Consider the following 20627-nt stretch of genomic DNA (forward strand, 5'->3'; position numbering starts at 1 on the left):
ACCGTCCGGCTGCAATGTTGGTTGTTTTTTTTACTCTTTTACTCTTTACATTTTTATGGGGGGGATGCTACTCAGTTCCCAAATAAATCACACATGGAGACTTATTATTAATTATAAATGCCCAGCCTTAGCTTGGCTTGATTCCCACTTTTCTGAGAAACCACCATATTGATTTCCAAAGTTTCTGTACAGGTTTGCATTCCCATGCTCCATTGCATTCCTTGCTCTAGTGTGAGCTGTCAATTGTGTTTTTTTATCTTAGCCATTCTGACAGCTTTAAGATAGAATCTCAACATCATTTTGATTTTCATTTCCTTGATGGCTAAGGTTGTAGAACATTTTTCAAATGTTCCTCAGCCATTTTAGATTCTTCTGTTGAGAATTCTCTGTTTAGCTCTGTAACCCATTCTTTAATTAGATTATTTGGTTTTTTGAAGTCTAGTTTTTTGAGTCTTGAAGTCTTGTTTCCTTATATATTTTGGAAATCAGCCCTCTGCCCGATGTATGGTAGGTGAAGATCTTTTTCCATTCTGTAGGCTGCTGTTTTGTCCTATTGATGGTGTCCTTTGCCTTACAGAATCTTTTCAGTTTCATGAGGTCCCATTCATAATCAATTAGTGTCTATGCTACTGGTGTTCTACTCAGGAAGTTGTTTCCTGTGCCATTGTGTTCAAGGCTGTTTCCCACTTTCTTTTTCATCAGGTTCAGTGTATCTGGATTTATGTTAGTCTTTGATCCACTTGTACTTGAGTTTTGTGTAGGGAGATAGATATGGATCTATTTGCATTCTTCTATATTCAGATATCCAGTTTTAACAGCACCATTTGTTGAAGATGCTTTCTTTCTTCCATTGTATGATTTCAGGTGTCTGTAGGTGTGTGGATTTACTTCTGGGTCTTCAATTTGATTCTATTGATCCACTTGTCTGTTTTTATGACAATATCATGCAGTTTTTCTTACCATATCTCTGTAGTAGAGCTTGAAATTTGGAATGCTGATACTTCTGGAAGTTCTTTTATTATACAGGGCTATTTTAGCTATACTGGGTATTTATTTTTTCATATGAAGTTGAGTGTTCTTTCAAGTTTTGTAAACTATTATTGGAATTTTAATAGGTATTTTGTTGAATCTGTAGATTGCTTTGGTAAGATGACTATTTTTTTTTACTATGTGAATCTTACCAATACATGAGCATGGAAGATCTTTCCATATTCTAATATTTTTTCCAATTTCTTTCTTCAAAGACTTGAAGTTCTTTCTCATATAGGTATTTCACTTGCTTGGTTAGAGTTACATCAAGATATTTTATATTAATTGTGGCTATTGTTAAGGGTGTTGTTTCACTGATTTCTTTCTCAGTCTATTTATCATTTGTATATAGGAGGACTACTGATTTTTTTTTAGTTAATTTTGTACCCAGCCATTTCACTAAAAGTATTTATCATCTGTAGGAGTTTCATGATAGTAATTTGTTCAGTAATTATAAATACATTTGTTTCTTCTTTCTATTTTCTTCTGGCTATGTTTACTGCTCTCTTCAGTCTTAAATAATCCTTTCCGTTTTTTGTTTAGAGTTGTTCTTCCTTATATGAACTACTTTAGCTAGTTTGAATCAGGAAGGTTTTTTTCCCTACATTTTTGGGAGGTAGTTTGACTAGTACAGTAGTGTATGTTGGTAGTCATGCTTGTTTAAAATTGGTGTGCATTGCTGTAGCTCCTCTGACTTTCAAAGTTTCTATCTAGAATCAGCTGTTATTATGATGTGTTTTTCTTTATATGTGACTTGTGTATTTTTCTTTTGCTGCTTTTAATACCCATTCTTTATTCTGGATATTAAGTGTTGTTTTAATTGTGATATTCCATGAGGAATTTATTTTCTGGTATTGTCTATTTGGTGTTCTTTGTAATTGACATGGCTTTCCTTAGTTTGATGAAGTTTTATACTTTAATTTCATTGAAGGTAAGATCTAAATCACTGATCTGGGATTCTTCCCCTCACCTATGACTATTCAAAGGTTTGACCTTTTCACGGTTGTCCCACATTTCTTGTACTTTCCTTTCCTGTACTTTATATGATCTTTTCATATTCTCTACTTGTGTAGTATAATTCCTCTACTTCATAGCTGCATCTTTTTTTTTTAATTTTTATTTTGCAATACAATTCAGTTCTACATATCAGCCATGGATTCCCCTTGTTCTCCCCCCCTCCCACCCCCCTCACCTTCCCTCCAGCCCGCCCCCCCATTCCCATCTTCTCCAGGGCCAAAGCCTTCCCCGTGGACTGAGATCAACCTGGTAGACTCAGTCCAGGTAGGTCCAGTGCCCTCCTCCCAGGCCGAGCCAAGCGACCCTGCATAGGCCCCAGGTTTCAAACAGCCGACTCATGCAATGAGCACAAGACCCGGTCCCACTGCCTGGATGCCTCCCAAACAGATCAGGCCAATCAACTGTCTCACCCACTCAGAGGGCCTGATCCAGTTGGTGACCCCTCAGCCATTGGTTCATATTTCATGTGTTTCCATTCATTTGGCTATTTGTCTCTGTGCTTTATCCAACCTTGGTCTCAACAATTCTCGCTCATATAAACCCTCCTCATTCTCGCATAGCTGCATCTTTTTATTCTATCTACTACTTGATCCATTCATCTTGTAAACCTTACCCCTTGATTTTTCTTGTTGAGTTATATTCTATCTTCATTTCAATTTGAGTTCTCTTCAACATTTCCACCTCTTTATTGAATTCTGATTTCAAATCATGAATCATCTTTGATGTTTCATTCATCCATACACTCTATTTTGTTCGACATCACTGAGTAATTTATTCTTAATCTTTGAAGTAAGTTCAATAAGATGCTTGTTTATGTTTTTTCTAAACTGCTTAAGTTTTTGGTAAAGTTTGTCATTGTTCTTTTAAATGCTGTCCTAGAATTCAGTTAGATAATTCTCACTAGAGAATGTGTCTATATGACTAGTCGGCTTGATAAGAGACATGCTATCTTGGCATTTATATTGGTTTTACTTTTGAGATGTAACCTGGGCATGATTATTTCTTTCTTTGGTTGTGAGTCCATTGTGAGATTCTGGCCTGCAATATATTGGGCTAGGACAGGAGCTGTGTGAGCAGAGGTAGGCCACATAAAGTACACTGGTACACTAGCTGTTTGATTTGGCTTTGATCAAATAAATCTACACATGAGCATAGTTCTGTGTGTGTGGAGATGGTAGTGGACAGAGGGAAGGATGAGAGAGAGGAGGGGGACTCATCAGAAATCAGGCTTGTGAACAAAGCTGCTTCATGAGCCTGGGCTCTGGATCTTCTGATAAGCATCTTAAAGAGGCAGGCTTTATAATTTAACATTTGTGTCTTAATTGGTAAACAATTAATAATTCTTATAATCTATTAAAAATTTTTTCAATTCTGTTCATCAGTGCAAAACCCACGATTCTCTCATCCCATGTTCTGGGAACACAGAATAGGTTACTCCAAATTCTATACGCCAACATAGTAATTGTTTACTCAATATTTTATATCAACAGAATAGATTCACAAATCAAGGCATTTTTAATACACATTGACAGAAACAGTAAGTAAATTACATAAGTAAGTAGTAAAATAAGTAGTTTAAAATGAAGCTAGAAAATCTTGCAAAATCAGATTTTATCTGATGATCTTTTTAGAATTTTTATTGGTTTAAATTAATGTCATGCTAAGTTAGTATAGTACAAAGGTTTTTATCTGTAACTCACATAGAATGTTGTATCAGACAAAGTGGTGGTCACAGAATGGCTATATAAAATGCATTAGTAATTGTTCTATTGTTGCGATAAATACTGATAAATACCATGACCAAAAGCACTTATAGAGGAAGTTGGGCTTCTTTTGCCTTTGCTTTTTGCTAACAAATGCAGAGGAGTAAGAGTCCATCATAATGGAGAAGTAAGTGGCAAGGAACAGACATGATAATCAAAGCAGGAAGCTGAAAGGTCACATTTCTATCTACATGAAGGAAGCAGAAAGAAAAAACTGGAAGTGAGGTGAATCGATCAGCCCTCAAATCACATGTACTTCCTTCAATTCACCTACAACTCCTAAAGATCATGTAACAGTGGCACCTATGCAGGGCATTTCTCTTTCAAAATATAGTTCATTCCCCGGATGCTATACTCTCATGGACATAAAATAATGCAAAATGTATTCAGTCCAACTTCAAAAGTCCCCATAATTTGTTTTAATTTTCAATAAGTTTTATTTATTTTATTTGATGTATATAAATTTTTTCCTGCATGTATATATGTAGATCATGTGCAAATCTAGGGACAATGGAAGCCAGAAGAGGATATCAGATCTCATGAACTGGAGCCACAGTGGCCTAGACCTATTGAAGAGCCTTCTCCTTTTCCAGGTCCCTCTCACAGCCATCAGCTTTCCAAACCATTTGGTACATGCTAGAGTATATATCAAAATGAGGCAATGCTGTCTCTAGGATCCAAATAGACCCATTAAATGTTGTGCTTCTTTCTTAGTAGTGGGAAGAGGCCAGGTGCATAAAATGTATTCTTCACTTTAGAAGGAATATCTCTGAATGCCCCCAAACATTGGACTCCTGAAATTTCTCTAAGTTGTAAGGCCCTTAAATTTTGTTTGGATTTATTTCCTATCCTCTCATGTTCATATGTGTTATCAAGTCTAAAGTAGTTGCTATCTCCTATTCACTTGGTTCAATCAGCACAATATCATCAATGTAGAGGACCAGTGTGATTTTGTGGAAGACACAGATGATCAAAACTGCACTGAACTAAGTGATGACATAGGGCTGAAGCTGTGACTGTATACTGCTGGCCTTGCCACCTGGAAGCAAATTGCTTCTGGTGGTCCTCATGGACAAGGTATTAAGAAAAGGGTCCTGCATACCATGTACCAGGAGAAGTGTTAATCTGCTCAAGTAAGGACACCACATTTGGTACAGCAGATGCAATCAAAGTCACAGTTGATTTTGTGATGGTCCCTCCATGAACTATCTGTATTCTGCACAGACCGAATAGGAAAATTCAAGTGAATGTGAACCGACAATTCTGTCTCTTTCAAGTCCTTGAGAGTGACACTAATTTCTGCAATTCCTACAGATATAAAATATTGATTTTTAGCTTACTATTTCCCCTGGTAAATGTAATGCCAAAGGCTTGCAATTTGCGTTCCCAACCATAATAGTTTCTATTCCAAACATCAAGGAACCAATGTGTGAATTCTGTCAACTTCTAATAATATCTATCCCAAATATACATTCTGTAACTGGGGAAAAAAACCACAGGATGAGTTGTGAACCCTGAACCTAATATGAGTTGGACTTTAGTCAAATCTCCATTAATCACCTCACCTCCATAAGCCCCTACTTCTACTGGGGGACCACAATGCTTCCTTCAGTCTATGGTAATCAGTGTCAATTAAAAGTCAGTAAATTTAAATCAGAACCTTCCTAATGCTGAGACCTTTTAACACAGTTCCTCATGTTGTTTTGACCTCCAACCGTAAAATTATTTTTTATTGCTACTTCATAAATGTAATTTTGTACTATTATGAATAGTATGCATGATATTTGATATGCAACCCTGTGAAAGGGTTATTTAACCTCCTCAAAGGGGTCATGACCCCCTGGTTGAGAACCATGATTGAATAGATTCTGGAAAGTCTCATTATTTCCTTCTGTTCAGTATATAGTTACTGACTTGGACAAACAAGTTGGTCTTCGGTGGCAGGGTCCTAAGGAAGAGGACCAGAGTCAAACCACACAGACTCCAGGAGAATGTCGAAACAAGCTCAGTTTACTCAGGAAGAGGCAATGCTTATATATCCTCCACCCCACCCTGGGGGAAGGTCTGATGAAGATGCATCTGCTGGTGTGACATGGCTGCCTCTCATTGGCCCAGGTCATCTCCAGATCATGTTTCAGCTGCTGTTGCTAAGGCCCTTAGGCAGACCCAGGTTGGCTCTCAGGAAGTATCTTTTTTACTTGTTTGGGCCAGCTGGCCCTCAAGCCTGCTAGGAATGAGTCATCCCACAGGCTTGGTACCTTTTCCCAGTCCTGCCGTCACATCTTGCTTCCTCTGTGTCTGGCTGGCCACTCCTGACCCATCCCAGAATTCTCTTCTTAGCTTGTCCCGCCTATACTTCCTGTCTGGTCAATCAGCACTTTATTTATTAACCAATCAGAGCAACACATTTACAGCATACAGAGCAATATCCACAGCACTCATGTCTTTTGGCATTTTTTTTTTTGAGGTGGGGTGAGTTATTTGAACATGATTATAGTGATTATTTGAACTTTTCTCTTTATGGAAGTTATTCAAAAGTATTCTCTTTCTATTTATTACTATAGGATTAGACTCATGGGGGAAGACATGCTATTTTTATTTTTGCTGCTTTTGCTTCGTCACTGTTTTTTTTACATCTCTAGCCATTTTGTTGGTGGAAGTGTTTTTAGTTATTATGATTTTAGTGTTCATATGTAATATTTTTGATGTTAAGATATAATTACAAGATTTCTTTCTAGTCCCTTTCTTCTCTCCAATCCTTCCAATGGAACCCCTTAGCGCTCTCTCTCAAATTCATGGTTTCTATTTTTTAATTGGTTTGTAACATACACACATATTCTTTCTCTTGAATATATATGTATATATATATAATGAATATATATGTATATATAATGAATATATATATATTCTGATCAGTCTTCATGCATATTTCTTGTCTGAGTTTTTCTTTTCTCTTTTTAAGTAAAGTATTTTTTCAGTTTGGGTGTTTACAATGTTCAATAGAGAATTAATTCATATAAGAGTTGAGATGTTGCCAAGCAGTGGTGGCTCATGCCTTTAATCCCAGAACTTTGGAGGCAAAGTCAGGTGGATCTCTGTGAGTTCAAGGCTAATGCTAGCCTGGTCTATAGAGCGAGATCTAAGACAGGCACCAAAACTACACAGAGAAACTCAGTCTTGAAAAATGAAAAGAAAAAAAAAACAAGAAAAAAACCCCCAAAAACAAAAGGAGTTGAGATGTTGATTTTCTGTACGTGATTGGTGTTTATTCTGAGGCTTAATTCCTTGTCTTCCTCTTAGGGTAAAATATTGTTCTGGGTCAGATCACAGCTTCTATCTGGGTTTTCAACTTGTGCTAGGAGTCGTGAAATTCCCTATGTCTGTGGACCTTACTTGGGGACAGCTGAAGTTTTGTTCTTATACTGACAGCATCAACTACCAGTGATTTTTTAAAATTTTATAATTAATTTAATTTTATATATTAGCCATGGATTCCCCTGTCCTCCCTCCTCCCACACTCCCTACCCTCTCCCCAATCCTCCCCCGATTCCCACCTCCTCCAAGGCAAGGACTCTCCTGGGGATTCAGCTCAGCCTGGTAGATTCAGTTGAGGCAGGTCCAGTCCCCTCCTCCCTTCACCTAGGCTGAGCAAAGTGTCCTAGCATAGGCCCTAGGTTTCAAAAAGCCAGCTCATGCACTAAGGACAGGTCCTGGTCCTACTGCCTGGGGGCCTCCTAAATAGTTCAAGCTAATTGACTGTCTCACTTATCCAGATGGCCTGATCCAGTTCCATGGGGGCTCCTCAGCTATTGGTTCATAGTTCATGTGTTTCCACTAGTTTGGCTATTTGTCCCTGTACTTTTTCCAATCATGGTCTCAATATCTCTTGCTCATATAATTACTCCTCTCTCTCGCCAATTGGACTCCTGGAGCTCCACCTGGGGCTTGGCTGTGGATCTCTGCATCTGCTTCCATCAGTCACTGGATGAAAGTTCTATCACGACAGTTAGGGTGTTCCACCATCCGATCACCAGAGTAGGTCAGTTCGGGCTTTCTTTCAACCATTGCCAGTAGTCTATTGTGGAGATATCTTTGTGGATTTCTGGGGACCTCTCTACTGTGCATCTATGGACCTTCCCTCCTGTCCATAGCTTTCTGTTGTTCCTGCACACCTGTGGGCCTAACCTGGACTTAGATATAGTACCCACCCTTTTTCTGAATCTTTTGTTGACCACCACTAAGTGTAATGTAACTCCCAATGCAGCCAGGGGACTCACTCTCCATTAGACCTCTTTCCACGTCATATCACCAGATTCTGTTGACAACTACTGTGAGTTACAGAGCTCTCTGCATGTCTGTAAGAATAATTCTGGGTCAGATGCAGTCTCTCACATCTTATTTTCTGTATGATATTTTCTAATTATTGTTGCAATTTCCATTATGTTCTCTATAAATTAGGGCTCTCCAGGAGTGATCTTATCTCACATTTGTCTAAAATTAATTGGCTCAACCACATGGTAAAGCCACTGGCTTAAGAAAACATTGATAAAGATATTTATGACCTATGAATAATTTTCCAGGTAAAGCTGAGTTTGAGGCACTTGATAGCATATATAACATATGTTTACTTTTAACATCTTCCATCAGAATTTTGTTGTCTTGAGAATTCTAGGGATGAATGTACTGACTTACAAGTTATAAATCTGAAATGACCACCAAGGAGATGTTTTGACTTGACAAGAAAATAATCAAGTGGTTAGAACTTATGATGATTTGAACTACAACAGACCCCAAATCTCATACATCGTTGAGCTGTTTGGGAAGGATTATGAGGTATGGTCTTGTTAGATATGATGTGGTATAGGGTGGTATTTGAGGCTTCAAAATCTTCCCAATACCAGTGTGCTCCCTGACTCATGCTTGTGGTTTGGGATGTGAATTCTCAGTTCTCGCTGCCATGTCTTCACCTCACCATCATGGACCCTAAACTTCTTTAGCTATAAGCCCAATTAAATACTTTATTTTTAAGTTACCTTGGTATTGTGTTTATTTGTTTGTTTGTCTGTCATTTTAATCATTGCAATAGAAAAGTATCTAACAGTGAAGTGGATACCAGGAATGGAGCACTGCTCTGAAGAACCCTGCCATACTGATTTTTAGAAAATGTGGAATACTTAGGAAACTGGGACAAGAAAAGTGGTTAAATATTATAATCTTGGCTCAACCGTTCATATTAGTAGAAGGCCGAAAGACAGTTGAGAGCTATGTGGACTGTGGAGTCCCAATTCAAGAGGCTTCAGAGGGAAGTGAGAACTTTAACAGTAAATAGGCTGGAGGCCATTCTTGTATTTTGGGAAAGAATGTGGCAGCTTTTTGACCTTGCCTTAAGAATTTGCCTGAAGCTAAATGAAAAGTAAATGGCTAATTTCTTCAGAGGATGAGATTTCAAGAGAGCCTAGAATACTGATTCTATTTCATGGTTGTTTGTAATCACCCTTATGTGGGTTTACAATGAGAGAGAGTGCTGTGGCTATCGCTCTATATAAATAAAGCACTGATGGGCCAGTGACCAGGCAGGAAGTATAGGCGGGACAAGGAGAGAGGAGAATTGAGGAAGGAGGAAGGAAAGAGAGACTGGCTGGAGCCACTGCCAAGACAAGGAAGATGTAAAGTACCAGTAAGCCACGAGCCATGTGGCAAAGTAAAGATTAATAGAAATGGGCTAAATATAAGAGTGAGAGCTAGACAATGATAGACCTGAGCTAATGGTCAAGCAGTTTAAATAATGTAAAAGTCTGTGTGTTTATTTTATAAGTGGGCTCCGGGACTGGCGGAACTTGACAGTGGGAGCTGGAGAAAAATTCTCCAGCTACAAGAGAGTAAGTGAGGAAAAAATATACAGTTTAAAGAAAAAAAGAGTGCCAGGATATTTATTATTGAAGACAAATATTGTGTTGAAAGAGATAAGGAGATTGTGAAAAATGTCAAATTTGCATTGGAATAAATGCAAATGGAAGGACATACTCAAGGCAAGACTCTACCCACCTAAGCTTCCAACTTATGAAATGCAAAGACCTAAGGAATTAACAAAGGCTACAAAAAATATGATTCAAGGGGGATATGCAGACAGTCAAACATGGAGGTCCCTGTTGTTTTGGCTGTGGAATCTTCCTCCACTTAAGATGAGCCACAGACAATGGGAATACATAGCGGAAGAGTTTCTTAATGAAGAACCCTTGAAAGGACAAGAAGCATTTAGAAGATACTGTATGAAACATCCTAAGTGAAGCATGGATTATGTTGGAGACCCCAAGATGTTAGATGTTCGAGAGCTATGAGATATCCGTCAAAGAGAGCTGCATACAGGGAGTGAAACCAGCCAAAGGAAAAGATGTATATTTCAGGGAGCAATACTGGAAGAGCTGAGCTACTCAAACCCTTTCACAAGGTTGAGTATAGCCTTGGAAAAAAGAAAAACCATTTATGTGGAGCTAAGTGGAATTTGCCCTGCTTGGTTTTATTCTTACATTGGTTGAGTACTTCCTCATTATATCTAAAATGGTAATGTAGATTCTGTCATTGTGTATACAAGTACTTAATTTGATTTTTTATTATAATTAAGAGGTTGCTATGAGTATCCACAGAGAATTTGGACATTGAGAACTTAAAAGATATAAGAAGTTTTTAGTTGGGATAAACGCATTTTTGCATTATGGTAGGGTCCAGGGATGGAATGCAGTCGTTTGAATGATATGATAATGGCCCACAGTAAGCTCATATGTTTGAATACTTGATCCCCAATTTCTCAAACTATTTGCAGAAGATTAGGAGGTGTTGTCTTATTGAAGGAGGTGTGTCATGGGGCAGACTTTGAGACTACAAACTCTTCTGCCATCCCTGGTGTATACTCTGACTCCTGCTTACAGATTAGGGTGTAATTTCTCAGCTGTTCCTGCCACCATGCCTTTGCTCTGCCATCATGGACTCTAGCCCTCATGAACTGAAAGCCTAACTAAATGCTTTATTTACTTATTTAACAATGTATTTTCATGTGCTTCAACATTTCTAAAACCTTCTGGATGTTCCCCATCTCCTCACCCTCCCATCACTATGTTCTCTTCTCTCTTTTAAAAAGAAAGTTTTTTAAACTCACAAAAAACATAAAAATAAAAATCACAGCAAATAGTCAAAAGACAAAGAAAACCCCAAAACCATTGAGTTAATTTAATATTGACCAACCACTCCTGGACATGGGAACTGCCCTGAAGTATGGTTTATATACCTAGTTAGACTCCATTGGGAAAAAAAACTGATTTTCCCTTTGCCACTGAAGACCCACTGCAAATTAATGAAATTAATGATAAATAGATAGACAGAAAGATAGATGGATAGATAAATAGATAGATAGATAGATAGATAGATAGATAGATAGATAGATAGATACTTAACCTTTTTGTTAAGGATGGGACCCTGTATCTACTTTCCCTATGCAATGCTGCAACCCCATCTGGCTTAACATGTGTAGGTCTGGTTTGTGCCACCACAGCCTCTGTTACTACATTTGTGCATCTCTCCTGCTTATCTGGAAGACACTGGCCTTTTTTTTTTCTTTTCTTTTTTCCTTTTTGTGGAGCCACCTCTAGCTCTTACAGTCTTCCTTCCTCTTCTATATAGATCCATGAACCTTGTAGGGATGGGTTTGATGAAGATATAACATTTAGGAGTGAGAGCTCCACTGTCTCTCACTCTTGGTGCGTTGTCCATTTGTGGGTCTCTTTGTTAATTCTCATACTAAATGAAGAAACTTTTCTGATGTGTGTTGAATGAGTCACTCATCTATGGGTATAGAATTATTACATTAGTTAACTTTAATTTCTATGTTCCTTTAGCAGAGTAGTGATCGTAAGCTTTCTCCTGGTCCCATGACCTATCTAGTCTCAAATTCCTGGTACCTTAGCAGTGTCAAGTATGGATTTCATCTCATGGAATCTGCCTTAAATCCAATAAAAAGTACTGGATTTCTCACATAACATTTGTACTACTCAGTGAAAGAGGTATCTTGATAGAGGGAGACATCATGGGGTTAGGGAGAAACCTGGTGCTAGGGAAGTTCCCAGGAATCTACAAGGATGACCCCAGCATAGACTACTAGCAGTAGTGGAGAGGGTGCCTGAGCTGGCTTACCCTGGTAATCAAATTTGTGAATACCCTAACTGTCATTATAGAACCTCCATCCAGTAACTGATGGAAGCAGATCCATAGCCAAGCACTAGATCGAGCTCCAGGAGTCTAGACAAAGAGAGGGAAGAAGGATTCTATGAGCAAGAGGGGTGGGTCAAGATCATGATGGGGAAATCTACAGGGATAACCAAACCAAACTAGTGGGAACTCAGGAACGTTAAACCAAAAACTGTGGAACCTGCCTGGGGCTGACTGGACTAGGCCCTCTGCATAAGTGAAACAGCTTTGTAGCTTAGTCTGTTTAAGGGGCCCCTCATAATGGGATCAGGATCTATCCCTGGTGCATGAGCTAGCTTTTTGGAGTCCATTACCTATGGTGGGACATCTTGCATACCTTGAGGCAGGGGGAAGGGGCTTGGACCTGCCTGAACTGAATGTACCAGGCTTTCCTGACTCCCCATGGGAGGCCTTACCTTTATGGAGGAGGGGACAGGTGGGTTGGAGGGGAAGGCTGGGGAGAGCAGGAGGAAGGATGAGAGGGTGATCTATGGATGGTATATAAAAATGAATAAAAATTTCTTAATTAAAAAAAAGCAAAATAAATAAATAAAATAAAAACAACAATCCCCCCCCCAAATGTGCTACTATTACACTAGTACACCATGCAGGATGGTCACTGTAGCAAGTCTCAGAACATTTAACTGGGTGATTACCTTTCTCCCAAAGTAGCATGCAATGTATCTTCCACCACCATGAATGCTAGTAAAAGGGAATGAAGTTTCTATTTATGTACCGGTTGAACGTCTCAATGGTTGAAGATGTAAGTGAATATTGTTCTCAGAAATAAGGTCTTACTATAAAGTTATAAAGAGCAGCCAGTAGTCTTGGCACTGGTCTATGAAGTTTTTACTTGATGGCATGAGATGTCTACTTGGGATACTATTTCCCCTAATATTTGATCACTTTATTAATATTTCTTCCATATATTTACATATATGAAAACTTCTACTGTAGTGAGATTACACATAGTTTTTCAAATGGCTTTTGGTGTTAGTCATCCTCCCCATATTTCCTCCTTTATTCTTCTATCCTATCTCACTCCTATTTAATATTTCTATTTTAGTTTTCCCTTTATCTCTTATTTACCATTCCGTGGAAGATCCCATCTTATCCACTGGTTCCTTACTAGTGACCTAACCTCTATGATGATTCAGAACGCAGCACATACATCAAAAGCTTAAAAGCTTACATATGAAAGAAAACATGCAATACTTGTCTTCTTGGGTCTGGATGACCTCACTCATATTGGTTTTTCAAGTTCTATCCAGTTGCAGACAAAGGTTTACATTTCATTTTTCTTAACAGCCGAGTAATATTGCATTGCATAAATGTATGTCATTTTTATTATCCATTTATCAGTTTATGGACATCTAAGCTGTTTCTAATTTCAGTCTATAATGAATAGAATAGTAACAAAAATGGATGAACACAGATCTATCTCTGTAGTGGAATATAGAATCCTTTGGGTATATGCCCAAGATGGGTATTGCTGGATCTGAGGAGGATCTCTTCCTAGATTCCCGAGGAACAGCAACACTGATTTCTATAGTGGCTGTGCCAGTTTGCAGTCCCACCAGTGATGAAGTGTTCCACTTTGCCTGCATTCTCATCTTCTCTGAATCGGCTCTGTGTTTCTTATTTAATAAGACAGTTGGTTACATCTACACTCATCAGCACTTGTTTATATTGATCTAGGCAAGATGAAATACCAAAGCAGTTTTAGTTTTCCTACTGGCTAACAATATGGAACCTTTCCTTAATAAAGTGTTTCTCTGTCAATTGTGTTTCATCTCTTGAGAACTGTCTAATTACTTCTGCACCCCCTTTTTAATTCGATAGTTTTTTTCCTCCATGTTGAGTTTCTTAGATCTTTACAAAATTTTTTTATACATTTGACATACCAACCATAGATACCCCTCTCATCCCTCCTCCCTCTCTCCCCACCTTCCCCCCAATCCTGTTGTGATATATTGTGTACCCTAATAAACTCACCTGAGGATCAGAGGATAGAGCCAGCCACTACATTAGACATAGAGATCAGTCAGTAGTGGCACACACCTTTAATCCCAGCACTTGAGATCTCATGTCTTTGCTTGGGAAGCACACACGCCTTTAATCACAGGAAGTAATATGGCAGGGCAGAGAAAGGTATATACATGGCATGAGGAAACAGGAACTCTCTCTCTTTAGTCTGAGGATTCATAGAGGTGAGAACTAGTGGCTGGATACTCTGCTTCTCTGATCTTTCCACTTTCACCGTAATAACCATCTCTCTCTCTCCTTTTTTTTTTAAATTAAAAGGCCATCTAAGATTCAAACAACACCATCCCTCATCCTCTCCTCCAACAGGGTAAGTTCTCCCACCGGGGTTCATCTAAGCCTGGTACATTCAGTTGAGGCAGGACCAAGCCCCTCCCTGCTTTGTCGGGGGTGAACAAGTTGTCTGACCATAGGTAACGGGATCCAGAAAGTTGGCTCATGCACTAGGGATAGATCCTGATCACACTACCAACCACTGAGCCTTCTCTCCAGACCCTTTTTAGTTCTTTTTAGATTTTAGATACTAAGCCCCAATCAGAGCCATAATTGGTAAAAATTTTCTGATTCTGTAAGGTGCTCTTTACTTTAGCCACGGGTCCTTTGCCATGCAGAGGATTTTCAGCTTCATCGGGTCCTGCTTATTACTTATTTGACTTATAGCCTGTGCTATTAGGGTCCTCTACAGAAAATATTTTTCATGTCAATGATTTCAAGACTTGTCTCAGCTTTGTTTTCTATCAGATTCAGGATATCTGGTCTGATGTTGATGTTCTTGATTCCTTTGGGGTGGAGTTTTGTGCAAGGTGACAAATATGGATTTATTTGATTCTTCTACATGCAGCCACCTATTTTGACCACTTCCCTTTATTGAAGATGTTGTCTTTTCTCGTGTATATTTATTTATTTTTTGCTTCTTTAATAAAAATCGGGTGTTTGTAGGTATGTAGAATTATGTCTATGTCTTCAATTTGAATCCTTGATAATGTGTGTTTTATACCTGTACTATACTAGTTTAATTTTATTACTATAGCTCTATAACACAACTTGAAATCTGGGGTGGCAATAATTCCAGCACTTCTATTATTATTTAGGATTGTTTTTAGCTATCCTGGATTTTTTTAGTTTCTGTATAAAGTTGAAGCTTGTCTTTTCATTTCTGTGAAGAATTGTGTTGGACTCTTAATGGGAATTGCATTGAATCTGTAGATTACTTTTGGTAGAACTGACATTTCCACTATATTAATCCTATTGATCCAAGAGCATGGGCCATTTTTCCATTTTTCTGGTTTTCTCACAGTTTCTTTCTTTAGTGTCTTGAAAGTTTTATTAAACACATCTTTCACTTGCTTGGCTAGAGTTATCCCAAGGGTTGTTTTGTTTTCTTCTTAGCAACTATGAAAGGTACGGTTTCCTGGGTGTCTTTTTGTTATTGTTTCCATTTGTACATATGCCTACTGACTTTAGTGTGTTGATTTGGTATTCTGCTACTTTCTGTAAGTATTTATCAGCTCTAGACATTTCCTAGTGTCGTCTCTGGGGTCTTTTATATATAAAATCATATCACCTGTAAGTATGGATACTTCGACTTTTTTTTTCATAGTTGTATCCACTTGATATCTTTAAGTTGTCTTAGCTCTAGCTAAGACTACAATGCTTTTTGAATAGGTGTAGAGAGAAAGTCTTGATCCTGGTTTTAGTAGAAATGCTTCTGTTTATTTGTTTACATATTTCTATTTCATCAATTTAAGTCTAGATTTTGATTATTTCTTGCTATCTATGCTTTTTGGGGGTACTAATTCTTCATGTTGTTCTTGAGTGTTCAGGTGTGTCATTGTTACTAACATAAGATTTCTCTATATTTAAAAATGCAAGAACTTAGAGCTATGAACTTGCTATATGTTTCAGTACATTGTACTTCCTTCTCTTTCGTTGCAAAAAGTTGTTATTTTTCTTGTTGAATTTTATCTGGATCCAATTTTCATTCATCAGTTAGATATTCAGTTTCTAAGAGTTAGTGTTCTTTCTGTTATCTTCATTGTTGTTGAAATCTAGCTTTAGTTCATGATGGTTAGATAGGATGCTGGGTAGTATTTAAAATATCTTATATCTGTTGAGACTTGCTTTGTGTTCACATATTGGTCAATTTTAGAGAAAGTTTTTGAGCTTCTGAGAAGAAAATATAGTGTTTGGTGGAATGTTCTGCTCATGTCTGATAGGCCTAATTACCTTATGATGTTAACTCTAATGTTCCTCTGTTTTGTTTTTGTCTTGATGATCTGTCTATTTGTGAAAGTGGAGTATTGAACGCATTACCCACTACCATGATTTGAGATTAAATATGTGATTTTGTCTGTGATAGTGTTTCTTTTATTAACTTGGATATACTAGTGTTTGGTATATTAATATTTATATTTGTAATATTCTTTTGGTGGTGGCTTTTTCTTTTAATGAGTATGTGGTATCTTTCCCCATTTCTTCTGATTAGTTTTGGTTAGGAAGCTAATTTTGTCAGATATTATAATAGCTATTCCATTCTTGTGTAGCTATTATAAGTTCCTTCTTGAGTCCATTTGCTTTGAATACCTTTCTCTGTATTTTTACCCTGAGGTGATGTCTATCCACAATGGAGAAATATGTATCTTGGATGCAGTGGAAAGGTGGAGCCTCTTTTCTAATCCAACCTGATAATCTGTGTCTTCTCATTGAGGAATTGAGACCATCAATATTTAGAGTTCTTAGTGAGCAGTGTTTACTGATTCCTGTTATTTTGTGAGTATTTTCACCTCTTTTGGTTTATTGTTCTTAGATTAATTTTTCCCTGTGACTGATTAATTGTAGTTAACCTGTTCAAACTTGTGTTTTCCTTCCAGTGCTTTTCTGTACAGCTGATTAGTAGATAGAAACTTCTTAAATTTGTTTTTGTCATGAAACATTTTTCTCCCTTTGCCAATTGTGGTTGATAGTTTTGGTGGGCAGAGTAACCTCAGCTAGCATCTATTTTCTCTCAGAGTTTGTAGGACATATATGTCCTGGCTTTCACAGTCTCCATCAAAAATCGCATGTTACCTTAATAATCATTAGTTTGTCTTTTTCTTTTGTAGTTTTCAGTATCCCTTCTTTGCTCTGTACATTTAGTGCTTTAGTTATTAAAGGATGCCATAAAGGAGCTACAGAGATTATCTTCAGTACAATACTAGAAGAACATTTCCCAAATCTAGAAAAAGATAAGCCCATCTGACTTGTTCATGAATATATATATATATATATATATATATATATATATATATATGTGTGTGTGTGTGTGTGTGTGTGTGAGAGAGAGAGAGAGAGAGAGAGAGAGAGAGAGAGAGAGAGAGAGAGAGAGATTGACCAAATACAAAACAGATGAGACCATCAAAGAATTTCTCCATGACATAATCCAGTTAAGATGTAATGAATAATAGAATACCGGCTCTACAAGGAATACAAGCAGCCAGAGAGAAAGGTCAAATAAGTTAGTAAAGGAAGATCTATTGTTCATAATTTATTATAAAAAAAACAGGTAATTATCCCCAAAATCATAAATACTCACCACACTAAATGTACTAAGCTGGATGTATCCACATATCTGTGCAATTATACATGTGTGATGATTATTTTTTTAAAAAAGAACATGATTTTGCAATGGAGTGAGAGGTGTACATGGAAGGGGTGGGAGGGATAAAATAGAAGTGTAGATATGATGCAATTATATTGTAATAAAAATAAATGTATATATTTATTTTTAAAGAAAGAATAAGAAAAGACTATTGTACACAAACCTTTGAAGCCAGAAGTGCCTTCCAAGATGCACTCCAAGTCCCCAAGACAACTGTCCAACTGACTCTACTCAGCACAATTATTTAATAATATTAAAAAGAAACGAAAAATTTCCAAGGTAAAAACAGATGAGAGCAAGTTATGGCCACTAAACCGGCTCTACAGAGAATACTAGAAGCAATACTTCAATATGAAGAGAATGATAAAAACAGCCAAGAGACTACAGGAAACAATTAAATAATGCCGGAATAATTAAACAAGAGAGACTTGAGAAAATACCACAAAATCAACAAAATGGAAGGAATAGACAACTTTCAATAATAATCCTGAATATTAATGATCTTAATTCCCCAGTAAAAAACATAGATTGAATTAGAAAACAGGATCCCCCTTTTTGCTCCTGCATTAGGTAACTTTTGGTTGGTGTGATAAAATACTCCAACCAAGGCAACTTCTAGAAAACGAAGAGTTTATTTGGGTTAAGGGTTTCAGAGGGATGAGTCCATCATAGTGGGGAGCATGGTAAAAAGCAGAAGACATTGTGTGAGAGTAAGAAGCAGAGAGACAACATTTTCAAAGATAAACATGAAGTAGAAAGAGGGTGAACTGGGTGTAGGGCAAGGCTATATTACTTCAATGCTCAGTAATGTACTTCTTTTGGCAAGACTACACCTCCTAAAGCTCCTCTCCAAAGTGCTACCACCTAAGAATGCAGAAAGTATTCATCGCCACGTGTATGTTGGCATGTATTAATTAAAATGTACTAATTAAATTTTCTTCTACCAGACTTCAAGTGCACAGTCTCATAGGAAGTCCTTGATTTATTTTGAGTTGAGATGTGTAGGATAAGGGATAAAAATATAGTTTTATTCTTCTGCACATACATATCCAGTTTTCCTAATACCATTAGTTAAACATGTCTTTCCTCCAATGTGCAGTATTTTAGGAGCCTCCTTATAAAAAAATAAGTGGCCATAAATGCATGAATTCTAATCTGCTTATTCTATTATTTTCCATTGATCTATGTGTCTGCTTTTGTGCCAGTATCAGACTATTTTCATTACAACAGCTCTGTACTGTAGCTTGAGATTGAGTATGATATTTCTTCTAGTATTATTAAATAATTTTTGAAAATATTTCAAATATTCAATTTCCTGCATGATCTACAATTTAATTTATATATAAATTACATGTGGAGGATGTACTCAAAATTGTTTATGAATTTATTCTTTGAAAAATATATACAAAAAATGGAAATTAACAGGAATGATTTGAGGTAATGTAAGAAAAAAGAAGTTCCATTCAATAAAATGATTCTAAACTTATTACATCACCACCAGTTAACCGAGGATTTTATGGTTGCTATAATCATGGCACCACACAGACAGAAACACAGCTCATTTGAGGCCATGAATTAAATGCAAGCATCTCTCTTGGTCATGCTAAAGTCGCAATAGCCTCATTTTCTAACACTCCCACTGAGGTTTGGATTCCCAGTACTCCCAAAAATCTGTTTCCAGTAATTGGTCCACATCTTTAAAGGAAGTGAAGGATACGCTGTAGAATGGTATGCAGACCATTACAGAAAATAGAAAGCATATTTTCAATTTTAAATATTACTTTGAATATGATGCTCCTCATACTGTATGTTAGGAAAGGTAAGTGAAAATATTGTAGAAAACAAATTCATTAAGTTTATTAAGACTAAGATGGTATTTTAATGAATTGTGTTGGCCAGAAGAAGGTTTTAGGTTTTGAGGCATCAAATCCTCCAACTGAGGGCTAACTTAACACCATTTCTCAGTAAACCAGTTTAACAATTACTGTGAAAATTGAAAGGAAATATTCTCTCAAGATTATACTGCAGAGAAAAAAGTGTTATTAGATTGTCATTCACTAATTATGGTGAATATAAGAAATGTTATATGTATAAAAGTTCATAAAACAATTGAAAATTACTGACTATGGCTATTGTTCTTTTCAAGATTCAGTTGGCTGACAAAGTACATAAATATATGTGTATGTTCACAGTTTGAGAAAGAAATAGAGGGTGATTTTGTGATCTAAATTGGCTATTTAGAAAACCTCTGTAAAAGAAATTCTTAGACCATAAATGGAAAAAAAGTGATCATTAAGTAAAGAGAGAGACAAGATGTTTTACATTCAAATTAAAAAAGAAAATGTAAATAAATTAAGAATTTCATCATGAAAATTCTCCATAGTAGGAAAAGCAGAATAACTATTTTCCAAATAAACTAGGCAGCCAAAGGTGTATATCCCAACAAAAGACTGCAATAAAGAAAATTATATTAGATTTGACTCTGCAACATGCTTTTGATTATCTCAGAGGGAAATGCATTTGCACGAGCAATTGGATAGTACTATAAAGATGTACTTAACACACTTAGTTTTATAATTGGTCACATATTATCATATTACACCCTTTTTGGTTTACTGACCATAAAGTTTATTTCACATTTGAAGGTGTCAAATGAAAATTATCTTGATTTTGTTTTATGTAAGTCCTACACTAAGTTAAGGGTTTTCTCTTATAGATTATTTTCCTTTTAATCATGTATTTCTAGATTATAAGCTCTCTGCATAACTGTTTAATAAGAACAATTGTAATTAATTACATTTCTAAGATATCTCTTTTTGTGGTTGAATTGTATCTTCTAAGAAATTCACATGAAACATATGAGTTCAAAGAATACTTAATAATTTGATCATAAAATATAT

The sequence above is a fragment of the Peromyscus eremicus genome, chromosome 9, assembly GCF_949786415.1.
Source record: "Peromyscus eremicus chromosome 9, PerEre_H2_v1, whole genome shotgun sequence".
Classification (NCBI taxonomy): Eukaryota; Metazoa; Chordata; class Mammalia; order Rodentia; family Cricetidae; genus Peromyscus; species Peromyscus eremicus.